Source organism: Sinohyriopsis cumingii, chromosome 2, assembly GCF_028554795.1.
Source record: "Sinohyriopsis cumingii isolate HCF-2022 chromosome 2, ASM2855479v2, whole genome shotgun sequence".
In the NCBI taxonomy this organism is placed as follows: Eukaryota; Metazoa; Mollusca; class Bivalvia; order Unionida; family Unionidae; genus Sinohyriopsis; species Sinohyriopsis cumingii.
In genome coordinates this window covers 150,287,054-150,304,001 of record NC_142962.1, presented here as the reverse complement: position 1 = coordinate 150,304,001, position 16,948 = coordinate 150,287,054, and the positions used below count along the sequence as shown (strand labels likewise).

The 16,948-nt window shown below is 34.6% G+C and overlaps 1 protein-coding gene across 1 annotated transcript in view; it reads left to right on the top strand.

The window, feature by feature from the left end:
• Positions 1–10,943: 10,943 nt before the first annotated feature.
• Positions 10,944–16,948, top strand: part of LOC149806076 (uncharacterized) — a 39,662-nt gene continuing 33,657 nt past the window's right edge. The window contains exons 1-2 of the mRNA XM_089950949.1: positions 10,944–11,219; positions 12,905–13,372. The gene's annotated coding sequence lies outside the window, so the exon portion shown is untranslated. The remainder of the gene's footprint in view (positions 11,220–12,904; positions 13,373–16,948) is intronic.

Below are 16,948 nucleotides of genomic sequence, written 5' to 3'. Positions count from 1 at the left end.
ACCAGCAAAGAACTGTAGACACAACAGCACAATACTGACTACAGTATACGTCATCGCCTTCTATTTTTGGATTTTTCGCCGGGACCACGAACTCAAATTTCAGTAGAACATTTAATTACAAGGATTTCTAAAATTTAATTCGTGGATTATTCTTTAATTATTTTTGGATTTGGCTCTTAGAACCGTAAGTTCTTATTTTTTCAATTTTACAGTGTTTTCCAGGGAAATAAATTATTTGTTAAATTTTTTTCAATCTTGTTGCTTTCACTCTTTCTTTTATTACTGTTTATTAGAGCTTAGACACATAAGATAATCAGCTGTAAAACTGTTTTGAAAATAGAAAGATAGCTGAAATCAGTAAAAATATTTTGTTAATTATGTGTTCATTGACTATCGGCCATTCTTCTCCATATTATATTGGTACCTAAGCCTTGAAGCCCATCGATCGTAGTCAACATCTGATGTACTTTCCCGTACATTTAAATCTTTGAATTAACGTTGCAGAATGCTCAGATCCTTTATACAAAGTTATATATTTTTTTGAATCACCCAAAACAATACTAGCACCATAAAGAAAATAGTAATGGAGCTAAAGCGCTACGGTTTCTGTCTTATAAGGTTTAGAAAAACTAAGTTGCCACATGTACAGACCATTCTCTATCTGATTAACAACAACAGCAACAAAATATCTCCTTCGGTGCAGTGAGAATTCATGGTATCTTGGAATGATTCAAAATTGTCCAATTCTGTCAGAGGTTTCCCGAAGGGTTTGATGGTTTTAGTACGGTCTTCGTTATAAAATAGTGTTTCCATTCAAATTGATCTCAATGTAGCGGGAAACCTTGTCGTTTATGGTTGAATTAGCTTTACATAATGTCCAGCGATCATATTAAATTTTTTTTTATTTGAACATTTATAAAAGTAAGCATTTATAAAAGTAAGCATTTTACTTAATTAGTCATGGCATAACAAGATTTTAAAGTTCCATGATCTTAATATAAATCTCTAAAATTTTCCCTGGAATAATTCTATGCATGTATTTTCTATTTTTCCTTGATGAATTTTTGTAAATGAATGAGGTAATCCTCCACCATAACCCCAGGCTTTCATCACTCCATATTTAGATAAGATCTGCCGTGAACGACCATGCAAATAAACCCCATGCTTACAGTGATTAATGATGTTTGACATTCTCAAGGAATATCCGTTTTCAAACCAAACTGAATGCGAGAAATGGGGTCAAATCACAGTATACTCTACGAGGCTTATCAATGGGCATTCTGTTAAACTTATAATACACCATTTTAGTAGCTGTTTTTTTTTTTCTTTCTTCACGTTGGATAGTAACAGGTTTGTTAGAAACATAAACTAAGTTTATATTAGTACTAAAATATAATTTACATCATACAAAGTGAAATACACGAAATTTAAAGCAATTCAACTGGTTTATCTGACTTTGTATTCAGTTCTGTAATAATGTTGAAGTATAGTTACTCTTTCACTGCAATAATGTAAACAAAGTACAGCTGTTAGCTGATATCATGTGAATAAACTCAGTAACAGTTTACAAAATGAAAGTAATGTAACCAGTCCCTTCACATATATTGCATATTTAATTGTATAACGAATTAATATGGGTATACAATTAAACTAATGCTTTGATTTTCTGTTCGAGAAATGCAGATTATTTATTTTGATGATGTTCTGAAAATTTGTACTTGCATATTTGTGCTTGTCTTTCTCTTTTCATCTGTTGTTGTTGTTTTAGGGTTAACGCCATTTTTCAGTACAAGATAGGCTATACATGGCGGCTAGTATTAATGGTGGAGGAAGAACCCGGAAAATAACCCGGAAAGAACCACCGACCCACGAGAAGCTATTGGCAAGCTTTATCACATAACCACATTAGCCGAATCCGAGACTCGAACTGACGCAGAAAGAGGTGAGATGGCAATGATCCTTAACGGTTTGCGCTTTAGACCACTCAGCCACTCGGGGCCCCCTTTTCATCTGTATTTCTAGCTATGTGTTATGGAACGGGCAAGACGGAACTTAATGGGCATTTGTTTCTAAAGAGGTATTGTTTTGTTAAGATATAAACTGCATATCTGGACAAAAAAAATCATTTGGAAATACTGCATAAACTGAATTTGGAAAATTATGCATTTTCGAAATAGGTTCAAGCAAATGTGAGAAGTTAAGGTTTATGAAGAATCTAAAAAGTCAGCATTGATAAATTTAGGTTTATATGGACAATACAATAATACTTAAAATATTAGTTTCCACTGAACACAAATAAGTACTTCCACAACTTTGGTTCAAGAGAGTCTAATAATAAAAACATTTGAAAGAATTTGTTACAGAGTAGTCAGCTCATAAAGTTACTTTTAAAACAAATAAAATGTGAGTAAAAAACTGATAATGGTATTATAACGATTTTTAAAGGATCCACACGTGAACGATAAATTCTGATTGGCGTTGAAGTTAATTTTATTTATTTATTCTATTTATTTTCTATTTATTTTAGCCACTAACAACAAACTTGATCTGAGAAAAACACTTAATCGTTGATAATATGGTATTTTGCGTTTGTGATTGAGACACAATTAAACAGATAGCGCTATAAATGGTACGATAATCTGTTTTTCTCATTGTCTGAAAAAAACATTAAGCATGTAGACTTTTAATATACTTTACAGGTGATTTCCAGCTTGTGCGAACATGACTATTGATATAAATATATATACACGTCATGTATGGGGTTGGCTCATGCGACCATTTATGACTTACAGCTGGGACAATTCCTGAGTAAAAAAGGCGTTCGCCAAACACTAACCCTTAAAAAATAAACAGAAAGAGAAACACATTTCTTTTTTATCTAATTTGTACCTTACCCTCTTTATCTACCATAAAATCTGTGTTCGGCGAAGATTATATACGTGTACTGTACCAGGTAAAAGATTCAATATTAACATCTTCCAGATCATTGAAAAATTTGAGGGAGGGAGAGCACTATATGATGACCATTATTTTACAAAATGACCATTATTTTGTAAAGTGGATGAAATTAAACAAATGGAAAAGAACAGGAAATGAAAAGTACTTGTAGCAAATACATGTGCTCAGCTGAAGACAACGTTTCGTGAAAAAAAAAGCTAGATTGCAAATATTGTAAACAATGTTGATGGAACGAGTATGCTTGAAACCTCACAAAAAAGAGGAAGATGTAACAAATGTCTTCCCACTCTATGACAATCTAAGGCAATCCTTGTACATTAAAATCTGACAGGCGAAAACGACGAGGAGTATAATGAGATAACTGACGAAGAGACTGATGTGGAGAAAGACGGAGAGAATTAATAATTATGCTACATATTCAAAACATCATGACATATATGAGATTTTTTTGTTGTTGTTATTGTTTTGTTTTGTTTAAATGTTCTAAATATGTCCAAGCTTAAGGATCTGTTTTGGAAGACATATTGTACGAATCCGTTAACGACAAAGGTTTTGGAAGACATATTGTACGAATCCGTTAACGACAAAGGTTTTGGAAGACATATTTTACGAATCCGTTAACGACAAAGGTTTTGGAAAACATATTGTACGAATCCGTTAACGACAAAGGTTTTGGAAGACATATTGTACAAATCCGTTAACGACAAAGATTTTGAAAGACATTGTACGAATCCGTTAACGAAAAAAGGTTTTGGAAGACATATTGTACGAATCCGTTAACGACAAAAGGTTTTGGAAGACATATTGTACGAATCCGTTAACGACAAATGTTTTGGAAGACAAATTGTACGAATCCGTTAACGACAAAGTTGCACTGTAGCAGGCACATATATTTATTGCCCATTACTGTTGATGTTATTGTTTTGTCAGCCTCATTGTGTTAGTCTGATGAAGACGCAACTTAATAGTTTAATTATTCCCAATAGTGTAATTATTTCCAATAGTGTAATTATTCCCCCAAGTTATGTTCTCTGTGAATTGCCGACGTGCCATCTGCACAGCATATGAGCCTATCTACAAAGTGGCTACGCCGTATGAGACGCTCAACTGTGCAATTCACGACGAACCTCAATTTTACTTTGTGTAGTAGAAAATTATTTCAGCTGGAGCTGCTTGGTGAACTGAAAGTTATTATATTAGAAGTAACAAAACAACCTCATCGACGTGCATATACTAAAGAGCCCCGTTACAAAACACCAACCCCAAACAACTTTATGCAATTTTAAGTTACATGTTGGATCTCGGTGACATAAAAAAGGAGACACGTAATTCTTAGTCTATTTGACACAGGAAAATTGAATTATCCATTTACAAGGCTACAAACAGCATTAAAAGTCGGTCTGGGCAACTAAAAAGGTCTGTTTAGCCATTTAGAATAGTACGAGATATGGCTAGTACAATCGGATACTATATATATATATATATATATATATATATATATATATATATATATATATATATATATATATATATATATATATATATTTGTATTACAGAAAGTAACACTTTGTTTGCTATTATTAATATCCCCAAGATTTCAAACAAGTGCTTGTATAATGTTATAAAACTCGCCACTACGTATGCTTGTAATGACCTTTGATTTCTGCTACACCGTTAAAACATGAACCTTCGGTCAATAATAGTCCCTGTTTATTGTGCCTTCACTCTTGAATGTTAGATGTCATAACTGGGGTTAGGGAGTTTGGCCATGGGCGTCTGCATGAATAACTCCATGAGGTGGGGGAGGCGGCGACAAGCCATAATGTGAGGGGGTATCAAAAGGATATATTTATATACTGCACAATGGATTTGTTTGTTTTGTTTTATTTATTTTTTAAATTGTGGGGGTGGGGTGCGGAATGCACTATCAGTCCCCAATCGGAGGTCCATGATTATGGGTGATTTGATTTGCATTTCATGTGACTCGATATTGATACGTTTTACGTGTCTGAGCATGGGCGCCCAGAGCATAGATCAAGGGGGGTCACGTTACCCCCTCGAAATCATATGGCAAATATATACATATAAAGAGAGAGAAAGACAGGTTCCACCATGTTTAATCATGCAAATGAAGCTGAAAATATGTCACAAGGTTCTGTTCAAAACGCTTAGTAAATACGAGCTTTAGTTTCAGACTGCTTACTATACTAACTCTCCCGGCCGTGACTGACTGACCCCCCATGCAATAACTCATGACCCCCTCCCCCTCCGCAAAAGATCCAGCTACGCCCATGTGTCTGAGTATTGACATAGGTGATTAATGATTAATGAGCCCAGTATCAACATATTTCAGACTAGGACTTCTGATTTATTCTCTTATATATATATATATATATATATATATATATATATATATATATATATATATATATATATATAACTTAGGCACTGGATAACAAGATAAAAGAACCTACTGATGTCTCAATCCTTTAACAAAGTTTGCACGCAAAATGTGGGTGATCAATAGCACTCCATATAAGCGCTGGATGGTGACTAAAACTGTTAACATTACATTTCCAGTACGTTCCCATAGATATTTCAACACGGAAACGGCTGATAACAATGACAAAGTTAGCATTATATTTTCGATGCCAATATAAACACATTTGTCTCTTTAAATAATTTTGTCTCCAGAAACACTATTGTCCCTTTAATACCATTCTCATTTTACATACTCATTTAAGAGATGATTCACATGTGTCCTCCAAGAAAGTCCCCAGTATTTCAACATATGGACCAATTTAACATAAGAATTCCCCTAGTCTCCCAAGTGGCCCCCGCATATTAACCCACGGGCGTAATGTTGTCCCGATGATATACCCATGAGGCCCACATGACTACGCGTATAGGACATAGGTCACAACTATTACTTCTGATTTAGTACCATCTCTCATTCTGGTGGTGATACAAGAGTTAGATTTAGGCATTCTTGGTATTCCTTAGAATATGATCATTATGATGTATGTGTGTGTATATATATATTTCGGCAACAGCGAGTAACGAGGCATTAATTTTGACCCGGAAGTGAAATCTGTAAACCATTTGACGCTGTAATGCTTACAGTCCGGCCTCTCCAAAAAGTGCCAGTTAACTTTTAACAAGATCTGTGAAGTTAGTTTTGATTAACGTATGATTTATTAGTTTGGGAAACAGGGGACATTTCAGGATTAAGAAACAAATGCAGAGACTATATAGGAAAAATAATTGTGATCTGTATGGTTATAAGCCACCGTTTTATAGCTGGGAAATTATTGAAATCATCGTTATATAAACGCGTACTTATGAAACACACATAATGCTGGATTGCGCAGATTGGTAGAGTGGGAACGATTTTGTTAGACCAATTGTTCCATATGTTGTTATATATGGAAATCAAAATACATTTTAAAAAGCTTGAATATTTACTGAATAGCAATCACGTGATTAATTGTTTTTGAAAATTAATGTTTTCTTCATGTAAACCCGAAGATCATTTAAGTCAAAACTCTAAATATTATTTAATGAATTGTGACCTATTTTTCATATTTATGTTATATTAGGGACCCAGAAATGACAACAACGCTTTCGTGATTGTCTGGACAATGACTCACGCTATCGTCTCTTTCAGCTTCACACATGTTAAATCGCTGAAGTGAATTCTTCACGCTTTACAACCCTCCAAGAAGAAAATCGATAAGATAAGAAATAGATATATTTTCCTGAAAACTGCACAATGTATAAATTTTTATTTGTATGAGGAATAAATCTTCCCAGTTTTCTCATAAATATTTTTGTTAGCCTTTCTTTTCTAAGACCAGTTATTCCTTCAGTTTTAATTTTTCTAATTTGAGGGTTTTGCACAACCACCCCAAACCAACTTCTGAACACAGTACTGAGAGGCAAATGAATTCATTTTCGCGTTCTTTGAATGAGTTTATATTTAAGTACTTAGAAGACATTATTCAACACTAAAGCCGAAAAAAAACCCACGAAAACCCACCCCACAAAACCCCCCACAAAAACCCACCCCACAAAAAAACCTCACAAGAAAACCCCACAAAAACCCACTCCACAAAAAAAAAAACACAAAACAACAACAACAAAACATTACGATCCATATGTTTTGTTCAGCTGTCCTAATTAATAGGTAGACCTGCTTGTTAGTGATACTAATCAAACATCTCTTTTTTTGTATTAGCTAATGAAGAAAAGACTCTAATTGACGTTAAAAAAACATTAATCCAGTTTTGGAAAATAAATTTTAACTAATGCCGTAATGGATTATTAATAGTCACTGATAAGTTTTTGAGTAGTATTAGCAAATGTGAGGATAAATAGAGGTTAAATATATTTTATATTTCTTCTTTCCTATATTTTCATGTGTGAAAATACAAGATTCAAAATCACGCCACGCGGCCCTTGATTGTTTGTGCCTACATAAGTTCTATTTGCAGCAAGAAAGAGCGCACTTTGTGAGCAGGAATAAATAAATGGAAACTGCATTGACTCTACGTCGTTCACGACTCTACAAAGCTATTTTCACTGTAATGCCTTGCCAACAGCTTTTACAACCCGGCGTGATGCAGAAATAATATCATAAGCGTTTCAGTGATTTATGATATTGACAGGATCTGGATGGCCTACTATATTGCAATTTTTTTAGATTTTGTAAACTATAGTACTCACACACCATTCCGCTTGTTTATACCGATTAAAAAACAGGACAAAAAACAAACCAAAAGCATCAAGGATATAAAAAAATGCGCAAACGTAGTCATTTCATTCATCAATTTCCAATTTCTAATCTGATTGTCGCCAAGGGTGTCTAGCACTACCAAGTGTTTGGCGTTACGAATCAAACAGAAGCTCTCGATGTAACCAAACAGACAGGTAGCTCACTGTCCTTTTCTGTGTTTTAGAACAGTCCATTTCAGAAGAAACTGTGTTGTATGCGTCCAGTATCTGCAATGTCTAGTACTAATTGTTCTAGAACACAAATTGAACAAATTAAAATGAGGAACTCTGTATATATGTTCAAAAAGATGTAACTCGGAAAGTTACGTAATTATTGAGATTATTAAGTTACGTAATTATCGAGATTATCAATTTACGTAATTATCGAGATTATCAAAGCTTGTAAACTACATCCGATCATTTGCAAGAAAATATAATCTTACCCATGAAATAATGGCGACCGTGTAAGTAAAGAATATCCTGTCTGATTCGAAACGACAACAAGTTAACAGTATTTGGAACCTCCTCGCTACAATTAGCTTAGAAATTATAAATTGATGAATGAAGTGACTACGTTTTGTGAATTTGCTATATCATTCATGTATTTTGTTTTAAAAGTCATTACAGGGATACAAACAAACGGGAGGGTGCGCGAATACTAAAGTGTACGTCACAGTACTCCTTTGCAATTCTATCACTGTAGTAAGAAAATGTCATACAAATAATATCTTGTCTCAAAGAATGAATGCGAATCGTCCGTCCGCCATGATAGCATTTCCGTAAAAACTTAAGTTCCAAAGTTGTCCCAAAAGATCGTTTTCAGTTCAATGTCATACAAATCAGTGACACTGTTTCCAAAGTCAATGTTGCGTGTTCAATTTTGTGGAATCGTCTACCTTTGGTACTTACGTATGTCCAGTTTCACAAGAATACATCAAAGCAAACTTAAAAAAGCTTTTAATTTATTTTCGGTAGTTTTCTTTTTAGAAAAGTAAACAAATAAAGATGCACTGTTTGCCATTTTTATCAAACATTTAGAATATTAAATACTTTGTATAGAGCATGACATACAACCTTGACTCAACACTCGTTAAAATATCATCTCTATGTTAAAATATACATCAACTGTGAAACAAAACAAGATAATAGTTTTAAAATAATATGAGATCATTTGGGCACCAGTCGTTGTAGAGATATTTAAACAATTCTTTCCTGACTTTTTTTTACTGAATAAAGAAACATGATGGCTCACTGGTACAACTAGCAACATCAGTTATGCAGTGTTGCACAAGGTCGCTTGGGGTGGGAACAACAAAGGATAGATTAAATTAAATGAAATGAAGAGAAGCTTTGCGAGGCCACTGCTTTGAGCTTCCGGTAGCATGCTGTAATGTCTCTTCGTGCTTTTGGGATAGGCAAGGTTCTGACCACATCAAGGACGTACTTCTTTATCATCCATTTATTTGGGATGGGCAAGGTACTGACCACATCATGGATGTAGTTCATTGTCATACATATATTTGGGATGGACAACGTATTGACCACTTGGAGGACGTTCCTTTTTGTATTCCATATATTTTAGTTGGGTGAGGTACTGACCGCATCATGGACCTAATTCTTTGTCATCCATATATTTGGGGTGGACAGGGTACCGACCACATAATGGATGTACTTCTTTGTCATAAATATTTTGGCAAGTTTTTTTATTTGTCGTTTGGTTTATATCTGACTCAATCACGTGACTATTGTCAGTGTTAGTCATGGACTTGAATGTATGTTTCATATTGATTTAGTCTTTTTTTAAAATAAGCTACAGGCATGGAACCGTATTCACTAGCTACCGGAAGTGGTGGTGTAGAAATCAACCACTTTTGTTTTAACGAAAAGGAACTAGTTTCCAACAATAACTTGAATTTGCTTTCCAAACATCAAAATATTCTCCAGGTTACGTGTGAACTTTTGCCTTTGCTATTTGTCACACATTATTTACTTGATTACGAAATTTTTTACACTTATAATTTCTCGGGCAGAGGTTTGTTTGTTTGCATGGGGGTAGTTTTACTTTCATTTTTCTCGTACTTGGTTGGGTTATTGTTTGCAAATTTTTGTATTTTGCCGTTGCTGTTTTCTTTTTTGATCTTGTGTTCTTATTGCTCTACACATTAAAGTGTTCTTCTTTTGCTAATCCATTAAACTCTAAACATAATTGTAGAAGAATTTCCTTTTGATTGGAATGTGTATCCTAAATATTAGAATATCATAGTACTAAATCTATTCGATAGTCATGCATTTATGTTTTAAGACAAAACAAATACGTTAACTACCACATCAGTCACTAGGACGTGATGCTGAGTCAGTTAAAAAAAATAATTAAAAAATAATGAAGGATTGTATTTGTTCCACGTTTTATGCCTGTAACCTTGCAATTCAACGTTTATCACCTATCCATCCAGTTATAATGACAGTCTTAACAGGAAATAATTTACAAAGTAAAAAAAGGAAGAATTAAATGGCGAAACAACCTTTGGCTGGAATATCTACAGTTAGTTTGCAATCATTATATAATGTATCCGAGCACATTTATCACACATACTAAATATGCCAGTTGTTTACTCATTAAAAAGATCTGATGTCGTTCTGAGAATAGTTTTTTTCTTCTTCAATCTCGGTCACCGCTCCGGTGGGGTAGTGGTTAGAGCGTCCGTCTCGGATGCGGGAGGTCGCGGGTTCGAACCGCGGCCGAGTCATACCAAAGACTTACAAAAATGGTACTAACAGCTGCCTTGCTAGGTGCTCGGCATTAAGGGGCTAGTGTTTAGACTGGTCGGCCCCGCGTCAGGATAATGTGACTGGATGGGACATCATGCTACATGTCTGCGGCATGATGCCCCAGTGATAGACATCACTATAAACTGGCACACTGCAGACATCGTAGCGATATGACTGAAAAATTGTTAAAGCTACGTTAAAAATCCAAATCACACACACACACACACACGGTCCTTTTCATCACCCGTGTATCAGCGTGAATGATCATATACAATAAACAAATTTCTAAATGTATTCGTATTTATTCCTATGTAGGACACATGAAAGAAAGATCAACGTTGATCGTTATTCGCCATCACAAGAGTTACTCTTTAGGAAATTTTCTTTGGTCTTCCTGTTACAGTATGTTGATGCGTTTCATGTCAACAGAATCTCGGCGTCTTTGGTGTTTTGTACAATCAAAGTGGATATATACGGTCCCTCTGGTTGGCTGGAAAGGGTGATACATTCACGAATTTATTTTGGCGCAACTTTGTTACCAATCCGTGGGGCAACAAGAATGTAGCTTCCACGTTTCAGATCTTCTTTAGCCGTTAGATTTGTTTTTAATTAATTGTAAGCTGGATTTGCGTAAGAGGTCTACACCATGATTCGGCTTTGCCGAGTTCTTTTTTTGTCCTTCATATGCTTTTCGGATTCGTTCGAAATACAGCACGAAGGTATGTATCTTTACTGTTCTGCTTTATTCTTTCTCTCATTAGTATGGGCGGCCGGTGTTTTACATATATTCAATTCAATACAGACCTCTCTATTTATTTAGAGACATCTCTAATGGAATTAGAGACCTCTACGACTGATTTAGAGAGCTCTATATATCAATTATAGAGCTATCTAATTGAATTAGAGACTTCAGTTAATAATTATTAACGTCTATAAATGAATTGCAGACCTCCTCTAATGGAATTGAAGACCTCTTCAAATGAATAAGGAGATCATCTAATTCAACTGAAGGGCTCTCTAATTGAATTAAAGACCTCTCTGAGTTGGCATAGGTTCAATAAACCCATAAATGAATTATAGACTAATTTAAATGAATTAAAGACCTCTCTAATTCAATTATAGACCTCTCTTATCAATTTGTAGAGGTCTTTAAATAATGTTTCAAAGTTGGCTCTCAAGGTTTCAACATAAGGAGGCCAGAAATGGTAAGATATATTATTTTAATTAAACAGAAAAAGAAGACAACGTCGATATTAGTGTCTTATAGTGCTAATATAGTAAATATTTTTATACATCGAAAAACGAAATACGACAATGTTAGTTTTACATGACAAAAGTATTATTGTAGTTTTTTACAGTTATTTATCGCTCGATTGATCAACAATATATTGTTCTGGCTAACGATAAAACCCGAGGATGACCTAATATCGGGACCAGGTTTTTCTGTGGCTCCATCTGTTGGAAAGATAACTGGCTCCGATCCCTCATTGCAAATCACATTGCGAACAAATTCGAACGTCATTAAACAGAGCACTATGTCCTATAGTGAATCCGATAAAAAAAAATTACATACCCATTTAAAATTTCCGTATCGTACATCCATCCTGGAATTACGTTTATAACTTAAAACATTCGATAACAGCCCACTAATTAAATATCGGGAATGATTTACTGCTATAAATTGAAAATTATTAAAAAATACCAGGATACGATTGTCAGTTTTAGAAATTCACTTATACTTGGTGAGAATCAGCACCTTTGGCGCTGTCAATGACGAGGAAGTATCGTAAGTAGCAGTTTGTCAGCATTTCACCGAATCTACCGACGAGAAATGAGAGTTAGTTGAAGCTGACCAAACTAGTTTAGAAAGACTGTTTGACAATGGGTTCTCATAAGAAGCTTGTGTGCAGAGAGAGAGAGAGAGAGAGAGAGAGAGAGAGAGTACTATTCCGTTGAAATATTGAACTGAAAGTTTCAAAAATCTGGAGAAAGTAAGAAAGACTCATGGATTCATGTCAAAATAAACAGAGATTTAAGGGACAGTAATTTGGGGCTACGCTGTCTGAGCGCCAAGTCAATTTGCTAATTGCCACAAAGTGCTGAATTCAGGACGCAACGAGCGTAAACAAAATGGTCAAAGAAACCGAAGAGCGAAACGCTACAGATGTTAAATAATCCCCACTCCCCAAATATCATTACATTCTACCAATTCGTACCGCCTCTCCACACATTACAATATCAATCACCTCTTTACATTCCGATTCAGATTTCAGATAGGGATGAATGTGTTTTCTGTTTGAGTTTCTTTACTGGCAGAGGCCAATAGAAAAATAACACCTTGACCCTGATGATAGAGAACAAGGACATCATTCGTTGTATTTTATGCCTACTCACTCTTTTGCAGGAAGTGATAACTTTTGTTCATGGAACTCCAGAACAATATTGCGATGGCCAACGCAAGATCCTACATCATACTGGGAATGTAATATCGGATATCTTTGCCGTTGTTGGTGTCCTCAAAACATGGTGTTCGACAACAGAACACTTGAATGTCGGTTTTTACACCAATCTTCAACAACTGTATTTTCAATAACTCCAGCCACAAAATTACCTATGATATCCACGGAAATGAGAAGTACTCTTCGCAAATTTCCAAAATCTAAGGAAGAGACAACTACTGTTAGCACGTTACTCCGAACCTACACAGAAACTGAGGATAAAGAATCATCAGTTTCTATGACTGCTTCGTCCAAACTCTTGTCCCCGATTGTAAGACCTTCACCCGTGTCCCTAAACACCACAATGAATCCAATTCAGTATCCGAAAGCTAGTATAGAGGCAAGCAGGGCACCAAAGGGGTGTATTAATTTAGGTAAGTAGAATCTTGGTATACATACGAAAATTATTTCAGAGTTACAATTTTATATAGCGATTAGGAAAACATTTGCATAAAAACATTGCATTCACTACACTCGCAATCACAGTTAGCAGTGCCTTATATGATATGTACATCAGTAAAGAGAAACAGACCACTCAGCCATTTTGAATTGTGAACGGCCGACACTCTTGAGTGCGAGTAAATATACCCGTGAGCATTCTGAGTAAATATACCCGTGAGCATTAAGTTGAGTCGTCTTATAAACTCATAATCGCGGACAGTTGTCTCTCGTCTTCAACGTTTGATGCCATGCGTGTAAGGCAAGGCATGTATCTGATAACATATGTTGTTTTTCTGCTAGAAGCATGAATAATTCATGAAAATGCGTGTAAGGCAGGGCATGCATATGATAACATATGTTGTTTTTCTGCTAGAAGTATGAATAATTCACGAAAAAGTATGACATTATAAGCATACCTCCGTATAAAGTATATGAATTTTTCCACCGAGTTTACATTAATCTTTTAAACTTTCTCAACAATGTATTTTTATAATCATTTAAAAAACAGAACTGTCGATCGCGGCGATTATATATTTTGAATATTTTGGTTTATCCTTCTCGCGGAAAGAAAGGCCAGCCATTTCAAATAATGTTGCTCTGTTATTTTTTCAAAATATTACTAACTAATGATTCTTTATAGAAATGTTAGTTTGGCTCATTTGCAGTTTTTTCCCCGCACTTCATTTGTAGATTACTATAGCCGAATAAAATTTGCTTTCCAAAACTGAAGATTAAGTATGGAGACTGAAATGTCCTGACTGACAACATATTTCTTCAAACTTGACACACATGTGGGGATTTAATTTTTATTCTTTTCGAGATTACTGTATAATCATCTCTTCCTGGGAACGACATTCTACATTACACAGCAGTTTATACAACTTGAAATTACAAGTATAATATACAGCTTACATACTTTGTGGGTTGGCACTGGCTCGTTTTTGGACGTTTTTGCTCAAGGCCACAATAAGCGCACGTCATAACAACTGCCTATTGGACATACAAACAGCCAATCTCCTTTCGACCTGGATAATACATTAAGCAATGATAAGTTTTCCTTTCTAATCGACCTTCACCTCCTATCTTGCATGTTTGTACTATTATTAATTTGGTGCTGTATTCACTAAACTCCAATTTAAAGACACCATCAGACTCAATTTTGAAGTTTAGGAACAAAATAATAAATTTTCAAACCATATCTATGAACAATCCTTTCAAATGAAGACTTGTTTAATCTTGTTTAATGTGGGCATTTACTGGAGAAAATATATGGAATATGGCGCAGTGTTAATGAGAGATAATCAAGTCTGATCGTGCACTCAAATTAAGACTTTTCCTGAATACTCGGTCAGTTGATCATTCCGTCCCACGATGATCAAAGGTTTTCCGAAAACAAGCCAAAGTCTCTCTCTCGAATGCTGAGATAAGATGAATGACAAATTATACAAATTCAGAAGAAAAAGAACACACACACACACACACACACACACATATATATATATATATATATATATATATATATATATATATATATATATATATATATATATATATATACACATGTTTAAGCTCCAAAAAACAGTAACAAAAGAAAGAGTGAAATCAACACGGTATGAAAAATTAGCAAATAATTTATTTCCCTGGAATCCAAAAATAATCGAAGAATATTCGATGAATCAAATTTCAGAATCCTGGCAATGAAATGTTCTAATTAATTCAAGTTCTAGTCCCGACGAAAGATCCAAAATGGAAGGCGATGGCATATACTGTAGCTAGTATTGTGCTGTTGTGTTCACAATTCTTAGTTGTCTCACGAACAATATTCCAGTGTCTGAATTTCCGAATAAAATTTAAATAAATGTCTTTGTCCAGGAATTCTGTATGAGCACTCAAATATTTCCAGGAAAAAGAAGTAATCTTTTAGAATCCAAATAATCTGAATAATAATTAAAATATAACTCCAAGCTGTCACAACAAAAGAAACATCTTTACGTCCCAGTGTTTAGAAGCCCGACTGCCTAGTTTCTCTATAACAAAGGTTATACAATAACTTGAGACACAAAACAGATTCCCGGATGAGGGTCACGTGATTACGTTCCACAATGGCCTAGAAGGTACCTCCCAGTCTAACGGCACGTAGTCCAGTACAGTCTTGATCATTCACACATTAAAAATGAATTTAAAAAAAGAAGTTGTTTATTTGACCCTCATTCAAGGCCAGGATCTAGGTAAGATACAAACCTTGGTGTTTGCAACTGAACAGTAAGGCAAACTTTTTTCTGCAAAATATAAAATTCATAGTAAACAAAATTACATTACATTGACATATAATGATTTTAAAAATAAAAAGATTTTAAAACTTACAAACAATTAAATAAATTCAAATATATATAAAATCAAATATACATAACACTTTCCCATAAAAAAACAAAGATTTATATGATAAAGCTTTCTTTTTACCATAGATTAATTATATATGAGGTTAGAAAGACCTCTTACAAATTACATAAAGTGTAAATAAAATAACACATTCTTATACACGGGAAAGTGCATATACTATTAAAGTATCTTACCCCTTGATGTACCTAATGTCCAAATCATATTCCTGTAACAACGAACTCCACAGCAGTAGTCTTTGATTTTCATTTTTCATTTTGCCGATGAAAGTAAGGGGTTGTGGTCAATGAACACAACAATCGAAAAAGGAACTGAACTAATGTAAACTTCAAAACTGTTCCAATATCAATATCAAAGCCAAACATTCCTTATTGTTGAATAATGTCTTTGGTGCTTTTTTTCATTTCTTAGAAACATAGCATACTGGATGATCAATACTATTTTCATCTTCTTGAATCGAAACTGATCCAACCCGAACAGACAGTTTAAATCACTGGCTAAAAGTTGGAACTATAAGAACTGGCACACTTTTAAGTATGGCTTTTAACTTGTCAAACGCCTCCTGACATTTTTAATCAACAAAAGCTGATTTTTGTACTCAATAAATTTACATGGGGTTCAGCAATTATAGAAAAATTGGAAGCAAATTTCCGACAGTACCCAGCCATACCTAAAAATCGCATCAGTTTTTTAAAAATCATTTACAGGCACAGGGAATTCAGAGATAGCATTGACATTAGCATCTATAATTTTAACTTGTCCATCTCCCACGATATCTCCTAGAAAAGTTGCACTAGCAGGGCAGAGCTAACCTTTGGATAAATTAATTGTCAAACTTGCATCCGTGAGCCTGTCAAAGAATTTCCGAATTGTTGCTAAACGTTCTTTCCAGATATCATTGTAGATGATGACATCATCGATGTAAGCATCACAATTGTCAAGACCAGATGTAATCATATTCATGAGACGCTGACATGTACTTGGCGATCTTTTCATAGCAAACGGCGTTACGTTTATTGATAAAGTCCATCTGGAGTCACGAACGCCGAAATTTCTTTTGCTCTTTCCGTTAGTGGAATTTGACAAAGTAATTTCAGAAGGTCGAATTATGT